The sequence below is a fragment of the Pinus tabuliformis genome, chromosome 7, assembly GCF_031772625.1.
Source record: "Pinus tabuliformis cultivar Carrire ecotype Pingquan chromosome 7, CPIR1, whole genome shotgun sequence".
NCBI lineage: Eukaryota > Viridiplantae > Streptophyta > Pinopsida > Pinales > Pinaceae > Pinus > Pinus tabuliformis.
Window position 1 is genome coordinate 325,114,516 of NC_142293.1, and position 17,892 is coordinate 325,132,407.

Sequence of the window (17,892 nt, forward strand, 5' to 3'; positions counted from 1 at the left end):
ATCACTGTGAAACACATTTTGAGATATTTGCATGGGACGATCACATTTAGTTTGAGATATTCTGCTAGAGATGTTCGAATTCATGGATACATTGACGCTGACTGGGTAGGAAGAATTGTTGACAAGAAGAGTACGTCTGGATGTTGTTTTAACCTTGGATCTTCCATGATATCTTGGATGAGAAAGAAGTAGAAGTTTGTAGCTTTGAGTATCACCGAAGCAGAGTATATTTCCTCTAGCATGGCTAGCTGCGAAGCAGTTTGGTTGAGGAATATCTTTGGAGAGCTATTTGAGCAGGTCCTAGATACTACAATGATATATTGCGACAACAAGAGTGGGATCCGTTTGGTAGAGGATCTTGTATTTCATGAAAAAGCCAAGCATATAGAGATTTGATATCACTTCATTCGAGACATGGTGCAGAGAGGAGCCATTAGACTCCATCACATATCAACAAATGAGAAAATTGCAGATATTCTCACCAAGGCTTTGCTGAAAGGGAAGTTCTTGGTTTTCAAAGAGAAACTTGGACTGATGGATGTGACCCCTCTTGATAAGGGGCATCATTGATCAAGGACATTGAGCCAACTCTTCCTCCCCGTTTGATCTCCTAGGGTGTGGAATTGAGATAGAGGGTTCTTGGGGTTGAGGGATCTCTGGACAATAGGGTATCACCCCTATCTATTACCCATAGGGTTGGATATGTTGCTCCCCTATCTTGGTCTTTGCAGAGTATACCCCAGTTGGAATCATACCCACAAGCTGGGCTTGTTGGGATTGCCCCTCCCCACTGGCCAATGGGTTGAGGAGGCTTGGGGGCATGTGATCAGGTGCTCATGTCCCAAGTGTCGTAAAATGCTCAAAATTTAAAGTGCTTAGAACTGGTTCAAAGTTGAATGAATGGAAACTGCTTGTCTTCCTGATTCCGGCACCACAAACGGTTCGAAAAACGGTCGCTGTATGAGGAAGTTATGGCAAAAAGAAGAATTTGTCCATAACATTAGAAATTTTAATTTTTCAAAAAAAAATTAAAAAATGAATATTCCGTCGGGCACGAAATCCGAGGCAACCACCAAACATTAAATGTAACTGCAGTTAAGTTGGCGGAATTTTTGCAGGAGCCCCAAATTTTGCGGACCCGCCATAATTGGCGGAGCTAACTGGAGTTAACTAAAGTTAGCTGGAGTTTTTCTAGGGGCAAACTAGAGAAACTTTAAATGGCCATAAATTTGGCTAGGAAAGTCGGTTTTAGACGAATTTTTTTTTGATTTTGGGTATTTTCGACCTTCTGAAGCCATTGATGCAGGGATTACAGCCATCTGAGGTCATTTGCAAAGGTTTTGGAGCCGTGAAAGTTCTAGGAGCCACTAGGGCCCAGTTTTGTGAAGACTGTATAGGGTTGCAGGTATCCATTGGAGGTGATCCAATAGTCAATCCTGAAGGATTCAAGTGTTCTAAATCCATTTTTACCATCTATTTATCCTGTAGATGCTTCTATTCAGCTGTATTTTCAATTTGAACATTTAATAAAAACAAGGACAAGCCCGGTTAGGAGCTTTGGACCCAGCAGACGTAGCCCTGGAGGGGGTGAACTGCTTTATCAACTTCTTTTGCATTTGTGGTTGATTTATTTTGCAGATCAAATTCGTTTTAATGTGTTAAATAGTAAAAGGAAATAACTCTGCTATGCTTAAATGGGTCATGAACAACTGCAAATTTCATGTGTTTTCTTTCTGCAAGACATGGAAATCTTTTAAACATGTTTAATTCTGAATTGAATACCTTGCAAACAAATTTCAAGTAGTTTCAAATTCAGATCAAGTTGGTATCAGAGCTCAGGGTTTTTGTGCAAATATCTTCTAACTGTCTTGCAAAGTATTGATGCTTACCAGGTTGAAACTTAAAAGAGGGGAATGACAGTTGACTAGAGAACGAGAGAATCCTCAGTCAAGGAAGGCCAGAGAGCCATCACCTCCACCTTCAATTTCACCCTCAAGAGTCTCAGCAGAAGCTTCAAGGATGTCTGAACATGAAGGAGAAATTCCTACAGAGACAGATCCAAGAGAATAAGAAAGAGTCTTCAGAAAGGCTTTCTTGGACCTCACTGAGATGGTGAGGATATTGTACTGAGAAAGAAATGAGAAATTGGCTGGAGAAGGGTCCAAACATCCACATGAAGGAGAGGGCTCTTCAGGAGGTAAGAGGGATGATGATCATTCCAAGAAAGGACATGGAGGAAATGGTGATCCACCACCCCCATCTTCACCTTCTTCCTCTTCATCCTCGTCTTCTTCTGTTCATAAGCATAGATCCTCTGGAAAAAGTCCTTTTTTGAAGCTTGATGTAAAATTCGAATTACCTATGTTTAATGGTGAAGTGAATGCAGAAAAGCTTGACAACTGGATTAGGCAGTTGGAAGTTTACTTGAGGATCCAAAATATGCATGATGATGCCACAAAGATTCAGTTGGCTTCTTTGAGAATGGATGGAGCAGCATTGGTCTGGTGGGAGGCCAAGACTAAAGAGGAGATCAAGAAATTTGGTAAGGTTACCTTAACATGGCCTGAATTTCTGTTAGCCATTAAAAAACAGTTTTATCCTCTTGCTCACATGCAGAAGGCCATTATGAATTGGCAAAATTTCAGAAAACTTAAGGGTCAGAGTGTCCAAGACTACACCCAAGAATTCAGGAGAAGAGCTCTCTTTTTAGGGGTAGATTTGCAGACTCAGGAAACCTTGCTGAAATACATTGGTGGCTTGCATAGCTACCTTAGACACACCATCTTGATGTTTAACCCTACTAGCCTGGACGAGGTTTGTGTCCAAGCTACCCATTTAGAGGCAAGGGGAAAAAACACATTTGAAGAGGGTAGAAACAAGCCCCCCAAGGGGAAAAACAAAGAGAAAACCTCCAAGGGAAAGAGCAAAAAGAATGCATCTGTCAAACAAGAGAGTGAGAAAGTGATCTGTAAACACTGTTCTAAACCAGGCCATGAGGAGAAAAACTGTTGGAAATTATATCCTGAAAAAAGACCTCAATTTAACAAATCCAAAGGAAAACAGAAAACTGCTGCTACTACATCTACACCACAAGATTTAGGGGAAGATTCAGGTGATGAAACCAAAATTGCAGCCATGGGTTTGAAAAACTTGAAGGGAAAAGAAATTGAAACTCAAGCCAGCACTAGTACCTCAAACTGCCATGTACAAGCTCCTAATGAGGAAGAAAGAATTGAACTGTTTCATGTGAGGGTGATTTCAAAACATACTAAAATTGACACACTTTTTGATAGTGGGTCACAAGCAAACCTTATATCAGAGGACTTGGTCAAGCAGCTTAAACTTGAGACCGTTCCACATCCGAAGCCATATCCACTTGGATGGATTTGCAAGGATGAAAATTTACAAGTTTCAAGAAAGTGCACATTGCGCTTTGCAATTACTGCACATTTTATTGACACAATTGAACTTGATGTGGTACCTTTTGATATAGTAGGAGTTGTTTTGGGAAGTCCTTACTTGTTTGACAGGAAAGCTATCTTTCATCGCCATGAAAACAAATATCATCTGTTCAAAGATGGCAAGGAGTTCATTGTTAGAGCTCATCGCAAGAAGACAAATATAGCGATGGTGAATGAAGGACAGGTAAAAGGGCTGGTCAATTCAAGTAAGAATTTTGTTCTTCTTATGATTAAGCCCAAGGTTGATGTAAATCATGAGTCATTTGACAATTGTGATCCAAAACTTAAATCAGATCTGTATGATGTAGTTGATGCATATCATGAGATGTTTCAGGAGCCAACAGGTTTGCCTCCTAAGAGGGAGATTCAACATGAAATCCATTTGCATCCAGATTGTCCTCTTCCAAACATAGGCATGTACCGCATGTTTATTATGGAGAATGCTGAAATAAAGAAGCAAATCAAGGACTTGTTGGACAAGGGTTTCATAAGGCCAAGTACTTCGCCATGTGGGTCACCGATTGTATTGATTCCAAAGAAAGATGGCACTTGGCGTATGTGTGTTGATTTCAGGGCCTTGAACAAGATAACGGTAAAGAATCGTTACCCACTCCCAAGGATAGATGATTTGCTAGACCAGCTGAAAGATGCTCGATATTTCACTAAGCTAGACTTGCGCAGTGGGTATCATCAAGTAAGAATTGAAGAAAGTGACATTTGGAAGACAGCCTTTAAAACCAAACAAGGACTCTTTGAGTGGCTTGTGATGCCGTTTGGTTTGTGCAATGCACCTGCAACTTTCATGCGGGTAATGGATGATGTCTTGCGTCATTTTCTTGATGATTTCGTTATTGTCTACTTAGATGACATCTTAATTTTCAGCAAGTCTAGAGAAGATCATGTCATGCATGTTAGAAAAGTACTTGATGTTTTGAAGAAGAATCAGTTATTTCTTAAAATGTCAAAGTGAATTTGGAAAGACTTCTTTGGTTTATTTGGGACACATAGTAGGAGGAGGTGCTTTGAGAATTGATCCTGCTAAGATTGAGGCTATTGTGAAGTGGCCTACTCCCAAATCCATAACAGAGGTAAGAAGTTTTTTGGGTGCAGCTCAATATTGGAGGAAGTTTATCTCTAACTTCTCTTCTATAGCAGCTCCTATGCATGCAGTGACAAGTGTGAAGCATGCTTTCCAATGGGGAGGCAAGCAGCAAAAAGCTTTCGAATCTTTGAAAGAGAAGATTAGTTCAGCTCCAGTCCTTGCATTACCGGATTTGAGACAGCCACTTGAGATACAAACTGATGCTAGTGATTATGCTATGGGTGCAGTTCTTCTACAGCATGGTAAGCCTATTGATTTTCATTCTGAAACTTTTAATGGTGCTGTTGTAAATTATCCTACATATGATAAGGAGTTGTATGCGTTGGTACAAAGCGTCAAAAAGTGGAAACACTACTTGATGGGCAAAGAAACTGTTATACATATCGACCATCAACCCTTACAGTACTTGCAATCACAAAGCAAGTTACAACAGTCACGACACTTCAGATGGATGGGCTTCTTGCAACAGTTCCATTTGGTAATAAGGTATAAGAAAGGTACTTTGAATAAGGTTGCTGATATGCTTTCAAGGCCTATTATTGGTGCTGTTACTTTACTTAAGAATGATTCCATTGTACATGATAGTTACATAGAACAATATGCATCTGATGATGACTTTAAAGATGTGTATGCTAACTTGAGTAAAGGAAATCATGTAGAGGAAAATGACTATCACATGCATAACAATTTGCTGTTTCATTTGGGCAAGTTGTGTATACCACAGGGGGAGAGGATAAATGTCATAAGAGAAGCTCATTCTTCTCTTATTGCTGGCCATTTTGGTGTGAGAAAAACAGTTGCACATCTACAGAGGTATTGCTATTGGCCTCGCATGGTAGATTCTGTTTCAAGGTTCATAAGAGGTTGTTCATTATGTGCTACAAGCAAGCCTAGCAACAGGAAGCTTGGTTTGTATACTCCTTTGCCGGTACCTTCTAGACCATGGGAGAGCATCTCTATGGATTTTGTAGGAGGTTTGCCAAAATCTCGAAAGCAGCATGATTATTAATATGTAGTAGTTGATCGTTTCAACAAAATGTGTATACTTATGCCTTGTAAGAAAACTATAACTGCTGAACAAACTGCTGAATTATTTTTTCATCATGTATGGATTCACTTTGGTTTGCCTACTTCCATTATTAGTGACAGGGATTCCAGATTTGTGGGGAATTTTTGGTCCAACCTATGGGAGATGATGGACACAAAGTTGAAGAAAAATACTGCTTTCCATCCGCAAACAGATGGAAAAAACGAAGTTGTGAACAGAACCATTGTGCACCTCTTGAGAGGTTATTGCAGCAAGCATCCCAAGCTTTGGGATGAACATTTGCACTACATACAACATGCTTACAATCGTGCCAAGCACTCTTCCACAAACACCTCACCGTTTGAATCTTGTTTTGGTTACTTGCCAAAATCACCTCTTGATTTCATTCTTGAGAAAGACGTTGCCATTGAGGAACATAGTGACATTGACAAAGCTCGTTCATTCATTGAAAGAATTCAGCAAATACACCAGCAAATTCAAGAACAGCTTGAGAAGAGTCAAGGCAAGTACAAGGAAAGACATGACAAGCATAGAGTCGATCACAAGTTTCAAGAAGGAGATGAGGTATGACTGTACATTAGTAAGGAAAGGATGCAAGGAGAAGGTAAAAAGCTGAAGCCTGTTCGTTATGGTCCATTCAAAATCCTCAAGAAGGTTGGAAATAATGCTTTTCAATTAGATTTGCCTTCCTACATGCAAATGTATTCTGTTGTCAATGTGGAGAACTTACGTTTGTATGAACCTCCTTTGATTGCTGATCATGAAAATGTTGTTCAGCTGCCATCTATAGAAGATTTCTCGCCAGAATTCTTAGATGAGCTGAAAGAAGATACAATCCTTGACAGAAGGACACGCACTTCAAGGAGGGGCAGTGTAGATTATGTTCGGGTTGGTTTCAAAGGCAACAAACCGAACAAGGTAAAGTGGATGGAGGTGGACAGAGTGAGGGAGCTGTACCCTCACCTCTTTAACAGGTAGTTGAAGGCTTTTGGGGTCCAAAAGCTTCCTAATGGGGAGGCGTGATCAGGTGCTCATGTCCTAAGTATCGTAAAATGCTCAAAATTTAAAGTGCTTAGAACTAGTTCAAAGTTGAATAACTGGAAAGTGCTCATCTGCCTGATTCTGGAGCTGGAAACGGTTCGAAAAACGGTCGCCGTATGAGGAAGTTATGGCAAAAAGAAGAATTTGTCCATAACATTAGAAATTTTAATTTAAAAAAAAAAAAATTAAAAAAGGAATATTCCGCCGGGCACGAAATTCGAGGAAACCACCAAACATTAAATGTAACTGCAGTTAAGTTGGCAGAATTTTGGCAGGAGCGCCAAATTTGGCGGACCCGCCATAATTGGCGGAGCTAACTGGAGTTAACTAAAGTTAGCTGGAGTTTTTCTAGGGGCAAACTGGAGAAACTTTAAATGGCCATAACTTTGGCTAGGAAAGTCGGTTTTGGACGATTTTTTTTTTTGATTTTGGATATTTTCGACCTTATGAAGCCATTGGTGCAGGTATTACAGCCATCTGAGGTCATTTGCAGAGGTTTTGGAGCCATGAAAGTTCTAGGAGCCATTAGGGCCCAGTTTTGTGAACACTGTATAGGTTGCAGGTATCCATTGGAGGTGATCCAATAGTCAATCCTGAAGGATTCAAGTGTTCTGAATCCATTTTTACCATCTATTTCTCCTGTAGATGCTTCTATTCAGCTGTATTTTCAATTTGAGAATTTAATAAAAACAAGGACAAGCCCGGTTGGGAGCTTTGGACCCAGCAGACGTAGCCCTGGAGGGGGTGAACTGCTTTATCAACTTCTTTTGCATTTGTGGTTGATTTATTTTGCAGATCAAATTCGTTTTAATGTGTTAAACAGTAAAAGGAAATAACTCTGCTATGCTTAAATGGGTCATGAACAGCTGCAAATTTCATGTGTTTTCTTTCTGCAAGACATGGAAATATTTTAAACATGTTTAATTCTGAATTGAATACCTTGCAAACAAATTTCAAGTAGTTTCAAATTCAGATCAGCATGTGATCCTTACCTTTTGGTAAGTCGGGTATCTCCCCCAAGCTCAGATTATGATGCATGTGTTCCACCACATGACTCTTAATGAGATGTGCTCCCTTATATCACCTATTGCTCGATATGGGGTCAGAGATATTTAGCTCCCCCATGAGATTCCGGGTTGGGATGTACTCCCCGATGTGGTTTCAGATTGAGATATGCTCTCCGTCGATGTAGAGGGTGGTAGCATTATTTATTCGATGATTCTTCTTTTTTAGATTCAAGAATGTTTCAGCAGATAGAGTTGAGCAGAGATGGGACATGATATGGCAACATGATGACATATTGATCGATGGTCAGATATTGACAAGTGGAATTCTCCCTAGTTGAGAGGGAGTGTTAAATTATGCAACTACGGTCAAATTCCACTTTGGACAATTCATTTTATGGAGATGATGATTGCATTGAATTCCTCTTTTCGAGAGGACCAAAATCAACCTAAAGATAATCAAATTTGGACAAGGGAAAGTGTACTTATGAAGAAAAGTCCACATATGCACATTTGGACAAGGTCGAACCTAAAGCAAACTGGACACCCATGGAAGCCTATAAAATCTCATTTGGATATCACCAAGCATATTTTTCTTCTCTTCTTCATTGATTGACTCATATAAGTCTAAGGCAGGGATGACAACAAAAGTTCGGAAAAGTTCGAAATTACGGGGTTCGAGGCTCACATATGTTTTAGGGTTTTTGGATTATAGTCACAAGCACGTCACAGGGAAATTTTTTACCATAGTCACTGGCTTGCAGGCATTTATGGAGCGACTGAAAGCCTTCAGTTACTTACACAACTCCCCCTGCATGCGACTGAGAAGTTTGACTCATATTTGATCGAAGACCGAAGTTGACCATAATTGACCGCGTATAGGAAAAATTGTCTTTGATATAATCTAATGCTAGAAACTTATTTCTGAATGTTATTGGGTTGTTTTGCTAATGATATTGTTTTGGGCTCATTGTACTCTCTGCTGAACATTTTATGACAATCTAATAGAAGAAGAATTTCAAAGGGTTTTCCCCCTTGTCGGGTTTTTCCTTGGTGTTTGACCAAACCTGGTGTCTCTTGTTGATGTGTTGATTCTTTCCTTTGTCATTGCATTTATTGTTCTATCTTCAATTACTATTGATGAATGGAAATACTAATTGTAATTGGAAACATTGCTAATTAAGTATTGATTTGGGCTAAAGTAATTAATACAACATAGAACAATCTAAAAATTTAACAGTTTCCTATTATTGTATGAATAGCAATAGTGAAAAGAATCTCATTATTGGTTTCTCCCCTCAATGTTGAGATCAATGACTGTTAGGAAGAATTGGTTATTGAAATTGTTTCCTAAAACATCTATTTTTTCTCTTTATTTTGAACCAATATTGTTCATTGATCATGTTTGGTTAGGCTATTATTGCGTGAATACCAATAGTGAAAATGATCTCATTGTTTGTTTTTCCTCTCAATGTTGAGATCAATAGCTCTTAGGAATTGGTTATTACAATTGTTTTCCTAAAAACATTGAATTTCACTTTTGATTTTGAACAATATAACATCTAATTCCGCTCTTGATTTTGAACCAATATTGTTCATTGCCCTGTTTGGTTATGTTTGTGCCTAACCACGAAACATTTATCAATTATCAAGGTAATTAGACATTCAATCAGGTTGTAAGTACCCTCCTACAAGTTGTACACACCTTCAACAAGCCTATACAAAGCATTTTAATGGTTCTCCATGCTGTATGCATCACTTTTGAGCTTGTACACACCATATGAGTGAGTTCCCTGTTTGGAAATATATGATATTCTCTATCATTGACTCCGCTTTAGGTGTAGTATGGCAAATGACATTGAATTGTTCAATTACATATAATTATGTTTATTCTTTCATTCTAACCGACATAGGATATTCTCCATAATGAGGGAGATGGCTCAATTTATCAAATTGTTTAGCACCTTGTTTACTTCATCTTATGCTCCCATTATCGAATAAAGGTTGTAAAGTGAACTACCCATAATTGGCATTAGAAAAATTCATCACTTGGTGAGATTAAATAATAAATTTACCTTTGCTTTTTGTAGCATTATAATAAAAGTTGTTGTCTAGAATTTGCGACCATATGATTGTTTTAATGTTGAGAGAATAATGCCATTGAACCAAGGTGTTAATTTTCTTTATATTAGTTAGCATTGAGTAAGCATTGCTATTGAATCATCATTTATAACAAATAATAATAATACTGCTATATGTTAATTAAATATAACTCTTTATATATGAAAAAGAAAGGTTTGATATGTACACATAATATAAAGCCGATCTATAGAAAGATAAAAGATAAATTTACACATAAATATGAATACTATATTTTCATATATATATGTGTGTGTGTGTGTGTCTTAACAATTATTGAAGTTGGAATTACATATATTTATATCTCCATAAATTGTGATTATTGAGTTTTATGAAATTGAGTTAGAATACAATTAGTTTAGATTGATCTTAAATGAGCATAAAATTTACACCTCAAAGGAGTTGATCCCTTCTAACATTTAATAAATCTAAGGTTAAGGTGAATCTACGTTGATAATACTTTCTCCCAAATTTTTTGACATTTTCATTCCAATCTTATATGAAAGAGACATGAAATACATCCTTTCTTGCTTTCCTAGACACAAGGTGATTTTTTACATCATTTTCAAATGGCGTTTTTAATTGATATGAACGTTGTATCTTAAAATGATAAAAAACCAAAAATTACACTCCTCTTTGAGGGGGAAATCTCCTTTTACAATGAATATAATATATAAGACAATATTTGATAATCATAAGACTAAGTCTTTTTAGTATATATATAGGAGATAAAGGGCACAATTATCATAAAATGGGACAATGAGATGTTCTTGCCTACATAATAATATAACAATAGAAATGTAATCACATAATATATAGGGCTTAATAAGGGGTTTTAAGGTTAAGATTTTGCTTATATAGGGTTTAACATGTTCCTACCCTTCAAAGGAGTGTTGTCCTCAACACTAGATTATATGTGGGTGTTTTTGCATGAACAACTCATCTTCCCATGTTTCTTTTTCCACTAGTACATTCTTCCATTTGATGAGGTACTCAATAGTTGCTCGATTTCTCAGTAGCTTAGTCCTTGTTTCCAAGATTGTTTCTGGTTTTAGCATTATTTTTCCTTCATTAATTTTTGGTAGAATTGTTTGGACTTATATCTTATCACCAATTGTCCTCTTTAAGTAAGAAACATGGAAAACTAAATGTACACATGAAGATGGAGGAAACTCTAATTTGTAAGCCATACCTCCAATCCTTTACAACTCCCTATAGGATCTTTAATACCTCAGTGCTAATTTAGTGTTATTTTGTTGTTGCTTAAGAGACATTGGTTTATATGGTTGTAGTCTCACAAATACCCAATCTCCCATTTCAACCTTCCTTTCACTGCAATGTTGATATGCTTGTTTCATCCTATTTTGTGCCATAACCAAGTTATCCTTCAATAGTTTGATAAACCCTTCTTGGTGCCGTATGTGGTAATACACTACTTGAGTATTTTTAGTCCTTGTAAAGGGTGATGTGATAGATGGAGGATGATTCCATAAAATGTTGTTTTTCTGTAGCATTAGAAAGTATTCACACATGACAAGAGGCCTTTTGAGTTGGCTTAACAAATATATATATATATATATATATATATATATATATATATATATATATATATTCGGGCTTCATGTAGGTTCAAAATGGACAAGTTGGCCCCACCTTGAAAGGTTGTGTCCCTTGGTCAAATTCACCCATTTTCCCTATATAAATACATGATGTGGTACTCCACTTTGAAAATCATCATGAACACAACATCTTATCTCTCTAAGAGAACTCACACGTGTCGAGAAAGGAGGAAGAATTGATTAATTTAACCGAGCTTATTCCTTGACTATTTGACCAAGCTTTGACTGAGTCAACAAAGTTGTTATTTTATCAAGTTTGAATTGATATTTGAACAAGATAATGATGAGCCTCGGTATTGCAGCATGAATGCTCCAACTCCCAAGGCTACCGACTTTAATTATCAACCCGGGGTTCGTACAAACTTAAGAGATATCAACACTATATGTGCAGCATACAATGTGTCATTCTTTTGCTACCATGATGTAATAGAGTGCATGCACTGAAATCGAATCAGAAACTAATTGCAGAAAATGAATTGCTTGAAATGGAAACCCTAAGCTATTGCAAGAAATAAAGTACAAGGAAAGAAACATATTCTAATTCCATAAAGATCATGAAATAAATGTAAAAGAAGCCTAACTTAACCCTATTTGTCACATGTGACGATTTAAACTAACTGAGCATGAAATCTGATCTAGGGAGTATTAACTGCTGAATGCATGTGCTAATTAAGAAATAAAAAGAGCTATTTTTCTTTATCTTTTCATTTTATAAATGCAAATGCTAATATTTCCTTGTTCGTTGGAAGGGGAGACAGGTGTGGAGGAAGAAGGGTACAATGGTTTTTATGGCTTGGAGGTCAAGTAGAGGCCTAATCCCAGCTTCAATGATGATTTTTCTCATTCCGGGTAAAAACAAGCCGCTAGAGGATTTCCTACAGGATGTACTAGTTCCTACAGGATCTTATGTTTTACTACAAGAACAGGCCGAAATCTTCGGAAGTGGTCTAGGTGGAATGGAGCTTGGGAAATGTGGATAATGGAAGAATAAGGCATGGAGGTGGTGGACACTAGCCATAACTCAAGCAAGGGCTTCAAGATGGGTTTATTTGCTCAATGGAAATGACAATTTTTGCTTATAAAACAATAATTCGGATTGAGATTTTAGTGGATTTTGATGACATGGTTCAATGAGGCTTGGATGAGGCGAACGATATGAGGTCTCATTGCAATGTAGAAGCTTCGGAAACAACACACATGATTTTCTACATCTATCCACAAATTCATTTATACAAGAGAAATATTTATTAAATAATGGAAAATTACTAGTCTAAAATCCAGAAATTCGAGAACTAGTGAGCTGGTAAATTTATCAAATGCCTTAACCTAATCAAGTGAAAATGCAATGGAGTAAATTTTGTTATTAAATAGAATTTTTTTGTGATCTAATGCAGGTGGAACCAACTTTATTGAATCTGGTTAACATGATCTAAAAATAGTAGAAATTCACTGTTCTTCGCTACAAAGGAGTTCTAGAAATCTAGATTTGGGAATAAGAAAACTAATCCAAGTAGCTCAATGATTACTATCACCTTCAAAATATTTTCCAAGGATGAAATGATACTTGTGATCCTGAAAAATAACTTACAACAACCATTTAACCCAATCGTACAACAAGAAATCATTAATACTAAATGCAGAAATAGAAGGAAAGAAGAACAAGAGATGCATGTGAATAAGAAGTGACAAGAAGAAAAAAAATGATACAAAAGGGCTCTGAGGCTCCTGGAATGGCCAAGCCCAAGGAAACTCAGAGACCTATGGATGAGGACAACATTTAAACGCTGAACATGACAACAATCTTCACTATTTTCATCAATACAATTACATCTCTGCAAGAAAATACAATGGACTTGTAAAAATATGAGTTCTCTCCACAAGAAGACTAATCAAAATCTACCTCTAAAGGTAAATTCGACTTGTTGCTTATAAAAAATGATTAGGAATCATTCCCCATGAAAGGAGGAAACTTTATCCACCAAAATCCCTTGATTAGTGGATCTGGTTTTCAATATTAGGAATCTGCATTAAATGGCAAGGAACACATTTCTAGATTTCCTCAAACATTGGAGTTTCACAATCTGTGTCATAATTCCATAATATCTTGTTGATTTATTATTTAATATTGATCCTCTTGTAGTAAGAAGCAAGTCCCTAAATTATCTCCTCCTGCAAATCTTCATAATTTGTCCAATATTCTCATAATACTCCACAAAAATAAATAATATTAGGCACAAATATGCAATTATTCATAAACCTTCCTAATGAACATATTAAAGTTAAAAATACATTATCTAATGCAAAAGGAGACGTTTAATGTGTTGAATGATGGTTAGATGGACCTTAATTTATGTTTAATTAGAGGCATGGGCCTTAATTTATGTCTTATTTAGAGACCCATCATACCCCTGCTGAAAGTGTTGCTCATCCTCTGAGCAACTTAGTGACCTCATTGCGCCTCATTCATGGACCTGGCGACCTCTCTCTTGTGCATTACTCAGTTTTTTCTCTTAAGAATATTGACTCTAAGTTCCACAAGGACAAGCCCAAAAATCTATTTGTGCATAGAAAAATTATTGTTTCTTGGGACCATTAGCTTGCCTTCTTACCCTTATTCAAGATGGTTCTTGAATATTTTTATAGTTTGGCAAGGTCTTCCACATCGTTTTCCAACCTTCTTCTACCTTGTTCCATCATTTGGACACCTCTAAAACCTTCAAAACATCTTTTAGGCCTTGGAAAAAAGCTAGAAAGAGATTAGAGACCTCTTGGAAAGCCTCTTTTCATCACTGTAGTTTGAGTTCTGTTTTGATGATGAATGCCTCATTTCCTTTTGTTGCCTTCCTTTTCTCTCTTGTGGCTGAGATGATTGCTTAATGAACTTGGAGTTCTCTATTTTGATTAGGTATCTCATAGGTACTGCCTTTTTTTTTGTTTTAGCACCATTTTTTCATTTCTTCCTTCTTGTAGGAACATTCTGTTTTCTTGTAGCAGCCATTCCTTCTCTTTTAAAGTCTTTTAACTGTATGGGAGTGATGAGAAATGATGTAGAGGGTTTGGAGGATGATGCTAGGGCTTAGAGGGAGTAGTGTATGTTTGTGAAAATGAGAGGATGCTTTGTTTCATTTTTTTCAAGAAATTTTTATGGTGAGACAATGTGTAGGGTTTGTTCTTGAAATTATGAAATGAGATGGATGAATGATGGATAGATAGTGAATATGAAGTGGATGGAGGGCTTGTAGTGCTATGGTGACTTGGCCTTTGCAAAAATTTCTTCTTTTAATTGTTGTCCCCATTCCTTGAAATCATCAACCTTCATAATTTGACTTTTGCACATTGCATGAGTGAATGAGTGAGCTGAAATTAACTAGTTGAAGGTGGCTGAGACTGTTGGCCCATCCTTAGCTTATAAAACCTCATCTCTCATGCATTGACAAAAAATTTATAACTATAATATGCTCAAGTGAAGAGTTCAAGAATATTGCATGCCTGTACTTACCTGATGGTTGTTGGAGAGACATGCATGCTGCTGCTGAGTTGATGTTGTTTTGCCGCTAATGACTTAGGTACATCTTCTTGACTGCCTTTTTCTTTTTGTTGATCTCATTTTGCTGATGGGTTGTCTTCTTGTCGATGTGCAGGTGTTGGGGGACCTATATCAACCTTCCCTAAAGAATTCCTGACCTTTTGACCCATTTCTCCATCATATTGCTTCTTGTAGCTTCTTCTCGACTTTCCTGTAGAGATCTTGTAGTAATTCAGGACAATCTCTTGTAGCAGACTTGTTTTGTCCATATCTCCCAAATGGTAGAATGGATTGACTTGAAAATTTTTAAGCATATTTCCATCATCATTATGCACCTCTCCATAAAAAAATCTTGGCTAATGGGTGCAGGAAGCTCTAGAAAAACTAAGAATGGCCGAAGGTGATGGAGATCGATTTTTTGGAAACCGTGCACTGGAATTTGCTGAAATTGCTTGGGCATGTTACTATCATCCATATGCATCTCCCTATGAAACTACTTTTTAAATGGATGCACGAATATCGAGAAAATTAAAAAAAATGGCTGCAGGTGATGGAGGCTAATTTCTAGAAAACTGTGCACTGGAATTCGCTGAAATTGCTTGAGCATGTTACCATCATCCATATACATCTCCCCCTAAAAAAAATTGGCAAATGGATGCATGATTTGCAAGATATGGCAAAAATAGGCTTTTGCTCTATGCATTTCTGTTTCTTGTAGTAAAATAGAGCATTCCTGTAGTTTTTTAGGACAACAAGAAAACTGAATGGGAAAAACTTGAGAATGATGGGTGGATGGTGGAAATAGGTGATGGTGATGGATTGACATGGCCTTGGTCCTGTTGGAGCATTTGAGCAAAGGAGGAGAAAGTCAAAATTTGACTTCTTTAGACTATGTTTGACCTATTTTTTCTTTTGTTTAGTGCCCACTTGCTTTTGTTGCTTGTAGATGTTGGAGAACACCTACATTCATTAGAGAGATACATGGAGAAAATATCTATTATTATTATTATTATTTATTTTTTTTCTAGGCCTACTAGCCGCCTCAATGAGGTTTTCAACTAGTAGGTCTGCCTAAGCGCCTCAAAGGAGGTTCTCAATTAGGATCTTTTTTTTTTCAACCCATTGACCGCCTCATGGAGGTTTTCAATCAATGAGCCAATCTCAGGTGCCTCAAAGGAGGTTTTCATTTGAAATTTTACATTTTTTTTTCTTTTATTTATTTATTTATTTATTTTTTCTACCCTACTCTACTTGAAAAACAAAATCACTTTCAAGTGGAAGAATACTTCCAATGGAGCCATGTGCACATCAAGATGACAAACAAACTTATGTGTAGGCTTGCAATATATGATTTGACATGTACCTAGATTTCAGAGACCAAATGATTTGAATTTTAAAGGATTAATCATAGTTGAAGAAGAAAGTGATGTTTCATCTTGTTGATTTTCTGGAACCAAACCTCAATATAACTTTGATGTCCTTGGTTGTCTTGCTTATCTAGATCATTCTTCATGTCTTCTTCTACCATGACTTTCAAATCTTCCTCTTTTCGCTGATTGTTTTCTTAAATACATGGAAGATTTGATGGTAACCATGAGGGAGCTTTCTCAATCTCTGATTTTGATGTTTGCTCTTCATCAAGTGCAGCCCATGGTTATTTGATCTTCTCTTCTTCTTCTTCTTTTTTTTTTTTGCATTTGTCCTTCAATGGCATCAAGATAATCATTTTTTTGTAACGTTCTTCCTGAGATGAGATGAATACCATTGAGATCAAGAGGAGATATTTGATAGTGTTGTACCTTAGCATTGTAAGTGGGATGGGCTACTTCAATGTGTGGGTTTGGAAATGGTAGTGCAGGTAGTTCAGTGGGAGTGTATATTTGAGATGGATGTGGTTAGGGTTGTGGTGGAGGTGAATGGTAGGGATAACATGGAGTTGGGTATGGAGGATATTGAGGAAAATATTAAGGATATTGTCGATGGTTCCCTTAAGTTCTTTGCAAACCTTGTTGCCAAGATTGGTTGTGGGGTTGACTTGGCCAATGTTGCCAAGGAAAGGGTGTTTTCCAATTACTTTGAAGTGGATATGCATAACTTTGAAATGATGAATTAGGCTCTTTCGTCATACTATGTTGACTAGGCTGCCATGGTTATCTTGGAGCTACATAACATAGTTGTTTTGGTGATTGACTTGCTCCATTGTCCTCTTGGTAAAATTCCTTCAACCTTGGTAATGATGGAAAATATTTAACATTATGTGATTCTGCATGGACAACACAAATATCAACATCTTATTTTTCTTCATCTTGAATTCTTAACATTTCTACTTATTCATTTAGGTTCCTAAGAATTTCTGTTTTAAAGTTATCAAGCAAATTTCCAAGTTTAACTTGACTTACCAATCTCGATGTGGATTGAATTACTCTTTCCCTTCCTCTTGATATGTGTTTGTGTGTTTCACAAATTTCTTCAAATAATAATTGGTATACATCACCTCTATTCATGAGATTAAAGAGATTAGTTCATTCATCCCTAATTGTTCTAAGTAAGAGGGTTTTTAGTGTGTCGGATCCTAAATGAAGTAGTTTTTCCCTCTTAACATTATACATAAACCTCTCTATTAGATCTTCAAGGCTCTCATCTTCTCTTTGATTCATTCTAAATATTTCTTCCTTAAGGTCATGATCTTTATATTTTTCTAGAATTATTTTTTGCATATCATTCCATGATCCTATTGAATTAGTCCCTAAACTCATGAACAATTTAAGAGATCCATCATTTTATGTTGTCGGAAACAATCTCAATTTTTGATTTTTTAATAAGTAATCATAAGATCTACAAACAATTTCAAATTCAAAGAGAAAGGTTTCTGGATTTTCTGACCTTAGACCATGAAATTTTGGAAGAAAAGATGGAGGGATGCCCTTCATGTGCACACTAACATCAATATCT